This window comes from Dipodomys merriami, unplaced genomic scaffold, assembly GCF_024711535.1.
Source record: "Dipodomys merriami isolate MVZ:Mamm:240054 unplaced genomic scaffold, mDipMer1.0.p SCAF_56, whole genome shotgun sequence".
Taxonomy (NCBI): domain Eukaryota; kingdom Metazoa; phylum Chordata; class Mammalia; order Rodentia; family Heteromyidae; genus Dipodomys; species Dipodomys merriami.
The window spans coordinates 7,553,594-7,561,035 of NW_027206135.1; the positions used below are offsets into that span (position 1 = coordinate 7,553,594).

Consider the following 7,442-nt stretch of genomic DNA (forward strand, 5'->3'; position numbering starts at 1 on the left):
CTAGGATATGGAAACAACCTAGATGCCCCACCACAGATGAATGGATCCAAAAATTGTGGTATCTATACACAATGGAATATTATGCAGCCATTAGAAATGACAAAATAATAGCATTTGCAGGGAAATGGATGGAGCTAGAAGGAATCATGTTGAGCGAGGTAAGCCAAGAACGAAGAGACAAACAGTACATGGTCTCCCTGATAAGTGGATGCTAAATCCAAAATGTTAGGTGATATGACAAAACTAACAGGACTTAAGAAACAAAGAACTCCCACTCATCTGGTTGAACCACTACCAAATATCCCCATGCTGCTGATCACATATATGGTATATAACATGTGAGCACCGTTATATATTACAGACTGTGATAGACAATTTGCTCCAGGAAAGTTAGAATGAACTTGTGACTTTAAATGAGCATCATTATTCCACAATACTGTGAATTTCCGGAAATTATGTAATCACTTAATCACAATCAAAAAAAAAAAAAGAAACTCGGGGAAGGGAGGGAGGGAGGGGATGGTAGGGGGAAAACAATGGAGGGGGTAACAATGTTCAAGAGGAAGTGTACTCATTACCTCACTCATGTAACTGTAACCCTCTGTATAGTATCTTTACAATAAAAAAAAAAAAAAGAAGTGCTAATGAGCAGAGAGTAAGGATCTGAACCCAGGTCTTCTGACTGCTGATCCTCTCTCTCCACCCTAGAAGGCAGAATCTTTTTACCTAAACAAATACAAGCACACATGTTTATTTAGAAATTGGACACAGAGGGAAACCATTGTAGGCAAGAGAACTAGGAAAGGAGATGTTTCTTCTTTTCGATTATAATTTAAACTCCCGGTTAGATCTTTTCCTTTGGCCCAGATCTGACATTTAGCTTCTGATGCACAAGTGCATTATGGTATGTCTGCTGTTGTGGGCTGTTATATTAAAAAAAAAAAAAACAGGGGAAAATGTTTTGTCTTTGATTCCTGGAGTGACAGAAAAGTGATTGAGAGGAGAAGTAGAAAAGGGAGCCCTGGGGATGTAAGGCAGCCATTGAAAATGGAGTAGTTTGAAGAGGTCTGATGATCACTCTCCTTCCCACCATTGTGCCACTTTTCTCCTCAGAACAGCTCCTTCCTTCCTGCGGCCCCTCTTCTGCACATTAAAGACAGGTCTGCAGACATGCTGGTAGTTACTAGCTATGATGGATAATTTAGGGTGTCAATTTACTGGATTTCGATGGTTAGAAAATGGTAAAGCAAACTTCTTGGCATGTGGTTGTTTCCTAGGAAGACTGGCAAGTCACTGAATTGAGTGGAAAAAGAAAAACCACCCAGATGTGAGAAGCACCATCCTACAGGCACAAGGCCTAGATGGAATTAAAAACAGAAGGGAAATGGTCTCCCTCCCTCCCTCTCTCTCTCTCTCTCTCTTTCTCTTCCTTCCTTCCTTCCTTCCTTCCTCCCTCTCTCCCTTCTTCCTTCCTTCCTTTCTTTCTTTCTTTCTTTCTTTCTTTCTTTCTTTCTTTCTTTCTTTCTTTCTTTCTTTCTTTCTTTCTTTCTTTCTTTCTTTCTTTCTTTCTTTCTTTCTTTCTTCTTCCTTCCCAACCAGGTAAGTTTTCTGTTGCTGCAATACTTACACTTCAGACTTGAAATTCTTTGGACTCAGACTTGGGCTGCTTCATTGGCCTTATTTCTATTTTGAAGTATTCAGTTTCTTGAACTGAGCTGCTTCAGGTTTCCTCAGCCCTCCAGTAAGTAAAAGCCATTGTGGAATTATTCATCCTCTTATTGTGTGAGCCAATATGATAAACTTCACACATACACACACACACACACATATGTGTATATATATGTGTATATATATATATATATATATATATATATATATATATATATATATATATATTCTATTGATTCCATTTCTCTGTAAAACCCTGGCTAATACAGTAGTTCAAATAGAGTTGAGAGTGTAGATTTTAGTTATGAGTCAGTAGAATAGGAAGTCTTGATGGGAGTAGGAGTTTGTTAAATAGTTGGGAAAAGGCATGCCCCAGATATTGGGGATGCCATCCCAAGGGTAAGGGGGCCCTGGTCACCTGACCCTGAGCATGCTGTCAGGGAAGAACTTGCTGCATGTCTATTGCACTCAGACCCAGCTTTGGTCTAGCAAAAGCTTCTATAAAAAGCCTTGCTGCTTTAATAAAGAAATTGCAAAGGCACAGGCCAGAAATTAGAAACAGATGGCCAGAATTCAAAAGAACTCTGCCTTTCCTAACATGCAATCTCAGAAGACTGTAGTGATATTATCTATTCTAGATGAATTCCTTGAAATATCAACTATCCTTCTTCAGTGAAGGGAGAGAAAATAACTTCCTTAAATGAAGGCAAATGCAGTTAAGGAATGAATAGAGAGATATTCCTGACAACAAATATTTTAGCAGAAAGAGTCGCACAACAACTTAATCTCAAACCTTCCCTATCACCAAGGTAATGACCTAGAAGGGATATACAGGCATGAAAGCAGAGATGGTCCATGGACATTCTGAGGGGAAGAATGGTAGTATGGTTGGGATATCCTCCGAAGTCATGTGTTGGAAACCTAAGCCTTAGTACAAGAATTAGCAGCTGGATCTCACAAGAGGTGGTTTGGTCATGAAGGCTCTGCTATCATGAAAGGGTTAAGGTTGTGTTGGGGCGTGGTTTAATTTTCGCCAATGGGACAATTTACTTTCTTGCTCGGTCTCATCATTTCTTTTATCTTCCACCATGCAATGATAAAACATGGAGATCACCAGATGTTGAGGTCATGCTTTTGGACTTCCCAAATTTCAGAACCATGAGTTAAATAAATGTCTCTTCTTTATAAACTACTCAGTCTGTAGTATCAATATCAAGTAGACTGAGACAGATGGTTTCAGGTCTGACATGGGAAGAATTTTTTTTTCTCTTTTGTAGTCTGTTTTTGTGAGTTGAATGATTAAAAAATTATTCATCCTGACTCCTGGCCTTATTTGTTTTGTTCTAATTTCTACATTATGGTATTATCCAGGAGGTATCAGGGTGTGTGTAAATGAAGAATGAATTTTTTTTTGTGTGTTCCCCCTTAACAGGGCACACATACTTTCTGACCAACTCCTTTTCTAATCATATTCATTAGAGAGAAGCTGATTTCATAGAGAGAACCAGCAGCCAGAGAGCACTGGGTTGGCACATCTTAGATTGGAAAGAGAATTGCGCATGATCTATGACTATGGCAGCACATCGAAGACCACATTCAATGGAAGCAGAGTCTTCAGTGCAAAGAAATAAGAAAGGTTAAGTTTTGAAGCACTAAACAAGTATTTCTTAATTATCTTAATGCTCTTTTATTTCCTCTTTCCTATTTTTGTGTGTATGCATTTCACTTTCCCCTCAAGACTCACAGGCAATTCCTCTTAAGGAATCTCTTCACTATTGCCTTTGGTAACTTCACTGGAAAAACTTTGTTCAATTTTATTTTCTATAAATTGCATAATGAGACTGATAAGGATAATTTCTGTTTCTCAGACAGAAACAATTTCTTTTAATATGACCTTCAGGAGGCCCTGGTTCCAACTTTGAAATGTGGATATTTTTTTAAATACTTATGCATATATATGTATGTGTATATATATATATATATATATATAAATATATATATATATATATATATATATATATATTTCAGTGGTTCTGGGAGTTGAACCCAGGGCCTTGTTCATGCTAGGCAAGTGCTCTACTAACTGAATTTCACCCCCAGAACCTAAAATTTAATTTCTTAATGGAGGTACTAGGGTTTGAACTCAGTGCACATACCAGGTAGGGGCTCTACAATTTAGGCCATTCTACCAGCCCTTTTTTTCTTGTGTTATTTTCCAGAACAGGTCTTTTTTTATGTCTGGGGCTTGGCATGAACCTTGATCCTCATACCTATAGTTTCTTGGTATCAGGGATTATAGGCATAGACCACAATGCATACCTTAAGATGGTATCTCCTTATCTTTTGTGGCAGGTTGGCCTCACATCATGATCCTCATGAGTTCCCTCTCCCAAGTAGCTGAGGTTACATGCATGACCTACTGTTCTCTGCCAAAATTTTAATTACTGGTGCTGAAGCAAGATGCAAGCATCCCATTTAAACATTTCACATAGGTCAGAGCTGTGAGGTTGCTTAACCCACATATTGCTTGGAAGTAAATGTCTCTTTGTAAAGGCTGCTTGAGAAATGCTCATAGCTCTGCACAGAACATCTTTGACTACTTTGTTCCTTAATCAGTAAACAACAGAGTTCAACATAAGAACAATGGTAGTATGGTGACTGAAAAAGGATGTCTTGTCCTACAGAATTCTCTGATTTAGGCTTAAGTAAGCAGTAGACAATGGACAATGGCCATAGTGATGTGGGCACTGCAGGTAGTAGAGGTCCTCTTACATAACTTTGCTGGACAGTCTAAAGAGAGAAGATGATGATGATGTAGAAGATAATGATTAGACCCACAGAGACAAGGAACAAAACAATAAAATCATTGTCCTATCGATAATACTTTCAATATAGGAGAGCTTCACAGCAGGGTGAATGTCACAAAAGAAAAGACCAACCATTGTAAATAGCTAGATTTTTTTTTTTAAAATGGGGTGGGATACAGTCTTAGGACTTGACTTTAAGGCCCAGGTGCTATCCCTTACAGTTCTGCTCAAAGCTAGCTCTCAAAGCTAGCCACACAACTCCACTTTTGCTATGTAATTAGAGATAAGTGTCTCACAGATTACCTGACCAGGCTAGCTTCGAACTGTGATGTACAGGCATGAGCCACCAGTGATGAGCTGTAAGGAGCAGAAAGGAGTAGGAAGAATGGATAAAACAATACAACAACAACAAAACAAAATAAAAAACAAAAAAGCCCAAAAAATAACCATGGAGTTGTGGCCACAAGTATTTAAATTAACTAACAGTAAAGAAGATGGAAAATTCAGTTCATTTGTCACACTAGTTACATCACATGGATGAGCCATCATGCAGTATGAATGATATTACATAAAATTCCAAGTTTTGTTTACAGTGATATTTGGAAATAGGACAAATATTTTAGTTTTGAATATAAAATTATGGCTCATACATAGTTGAAAGGTGTTTGACAGAAAGAACAGAAGTGGCTGCTGATGACCTTTTTGTTTACTGTGTCAGTAGTCTTGGGCTAGAAATCAGCAATACATGGAGTAAAGAAAGAGTAATTTTGTTCATATGTCAGATGAGAGATGACAGATCATATGACAGATCTCATATGTCTTTTCCTTTTTCTTATAAGCAGTGAGACAAAGATACGGCTAAGAAGATGCAGGAAAACTGCTGACATCTTTGGATCTGGAAAGAAAAAGAAGTATGAAGCTGGGTTGAGGTAGGAGGAGAAAAAAAAATGATCCCATTTTCTGTTGCTTTTACCTCAACCCAGCCACCAATTTGTTATGAATATATCTCATGTAAATATGAATTTATATTTCTTTAATGAGATTTGAAGGTATAGACAAGATGGCTAATGATCTACTAGATGTGGGTAAAGTGGTTTAGGTAATAGAAGCTCAGGAAGAAAAACAAATTTATTGCCTTTGGTACAATTCAATTTGAATTGAATTTCATGGGTAATGAGAAAAATATCTTAATAAATTCTTAAAACATGGGGTGATAATCCCTAAAAGAAGATCAGATCAAGACATACGGGAGTTAAAGAATAAGCCCTTCCACACCAATGTTCCTTCCACATTGTTTTGTATTTACAGCCACGTGTCACTTAATGGTGGAGACACATTCTGCATTGTTGGGTAATGTGGCTGTGTTAATAATATCAAATGTACTTACACGAACAAAGGCAGCTGGGATGCCGCTAGTCCTTGCAATCATAGGGGATTACTATATGGGGCCTGAAGTTTGCCACAAAGTGCTGTATGACTCTGTTTCGAAGAAAGTTGTGTTGTATGTGTGTGGTTTTTACTTTTTGAGGTGTGTGTGTAAGGATAAAGCACTGCTTAGAAGGGCATGCTAGCACTTCTCCTTCCTGAGAAACTCAGCTACAAGGGAAAGCTCAACTTTCCATTTAGCCAGAAGAAACAGATAAAAGAGTCCTGAAGTCACTGGGATTTTTCTTCCATAGGGCACACTTCAGTGGCTGTCTACATCCCTCTGGAAGAGGTGTCATCTCTTCACTCTGACTATTTCAGCAAAAGGCTTCCCACATCACCTTGCTCGAGAGGAATTCCCTCATGCATCTTGTCCAAGTTCACCTGGGGAAGGGAGCAGAGGTCACAGAGGGCAGAGTCAAAAAGCATGTCCGCTCCATGATGGAGGTGGAATGGGGTGAGCTCTGGGTGGTTAAGACATGGGCCTGTGAATGTCAAGTGACTATCCACAGCAGAAGGCCACCTTCTTTTTTCTTTTTTCCCCCCACCCCTCGCCCAGCAGTTGCTATTTGAGTCTCTGCCCAGCCAGAAGAGAGTGCCGCTTAGCATGGTAGCAACAACCTTTCTACCACCCAAGGCTGAGCGCGCTTTGTGACTGAGCCCGGAGGGGTTCTCTGTGTAAGGAACACACCAGTAGATAATCTCAAAAGCACAATACAGAACAGAAAGGAGCTTTCAAAATGATTTATACATTCCAGAAGGATAAAAACCCTGTGGGAGAGTGAGAACACTGAAATGTGCTCATGCATCAAAATCTTAGTCATGAAGCCAATATTCCTTCCAGAGGGGGTACAAAAGAAAAATAACCTGAAAGGGGGAGCACGATCCGAGGACAAAAAGGAAATGCCATTCAGAGAGGGATGAAATTATTATAGAAACCATAGACACTTGAAAATATTTCAATCTTTACAAGCAATCTTTGTGCCTAGATGCAGAATCCAGGTCTCAAAGAAATTAAGATTTAAAAGGTGGATTGGCCTTCATAATAAATTCTGTGTGCAGAGGAATGCTGCAGTTAAAGAGGTAATGGTAGTGACTTGTTACTAGAGATACTCCCCTCCCTTCCCTTTTCTTCTCCTCCCCTCCCCTCCCTTTTCTTTTTCTCCCTTCCTGTCTTCTTTAAGCAAAATATATCTAAGGATCTAGGGACTGAGGAGAAGACTTCATAAGAAACTGATGATTACCTGAACTATTTAAATAAAGAAAAGAAGGATGACTTTTCTTTGGTACATAGTTTTCTCAGACCAAAAGTGTCCACCCATCTCCTGTGTGTAGTGAATCTGTGTTCTTTTCTACCTTACCACATACCAACACAACTTTTACAAATATACAAAAGCTTGCTACAGTGCCAGGAAATCTGATTGTCATTTAGTTTTGCAAAGATAAATAACAGTATCTTGGTGTCTTTCAGGGCTAAGTCTTAATAGTTTCTAGACCAGCCTTATTCAATGATAAGGTCATTTACATTGCATGAGACTCTGA

General features: G+C 38.8%; 1 long non-coding RNA gene across 1 annotated transcript in view; it reads left to right on the forward strand.

Moving 5' to 3' along the window:
* Positions 1-7,138, forward strand: part of LOC138812253 (uncharacterized) — a 29,700-nt gene extending 22,562 nt beyond the window's left edge. Inside the window, exons 2-4 of the long non-coding RNA XR_011367575.1 lie at positions 3,148-3,304; positions 5,318-5,404; positions 6,155-7,138. This is a non-coding gene — a long non-coding RNA (uncharacterized lncRNA). The remainder of the gene's footprint in view (positions 1-3,147; positions 3,305-5,317; positions 5,405-6,154) is intronic.
* The last annotated feature ends 304 nt before the right edge of the window (positions 7,139-7,442 follow it).